This window comes from Chaetura pelagica, unplaced genomic scaffold, assembly GCF_000747805.2.
Source record: "Chaetura pelagica isolate M959 unplaced genomic scaffold, ChaPel_1.0 scaffold453, whole genome shotgun sequence".
In the NCBI taxonomy this organism is placed as follows: domain Eukaryota; kingdom Metazoa; phylum Chordata; class Aves; order Apodiformes; family Apodidae; genus Chaetura; species Chaetura pelagica.
In genome coordinates this window covers 2,884,334-2,884,586 of record NW_009952879.1, presented here as the reverse complement: position 1 = coordinate 2,884,586, position 253 = coordinate 2,884,334, and positions in this window count along the sequence as shown.

Here is a 253-nt window from a genome sequence, read left to right as displayed (position 1 = left end):
GGGATAATGTAGGGATCTGAAGTCCTCCATTCAGCTCTGACTCAACTATTGTGCACCTCAGCCTCATTTAAGGATAAGTTGCACTTGGTGTGGTGGCTAGACAGTGTGAGCAACTGGAACCATTAATCCCTGGTCACATCTGATTTTCAGCAAAATCTAAGCCAGTGGGTCCAGGGTAGTTAAATGTGCAGCTTGGGCAATTAAAAAGAAAAAAAAAAAAAAAAAAAAAAAAAAAAAGTTACAGCTGAATATT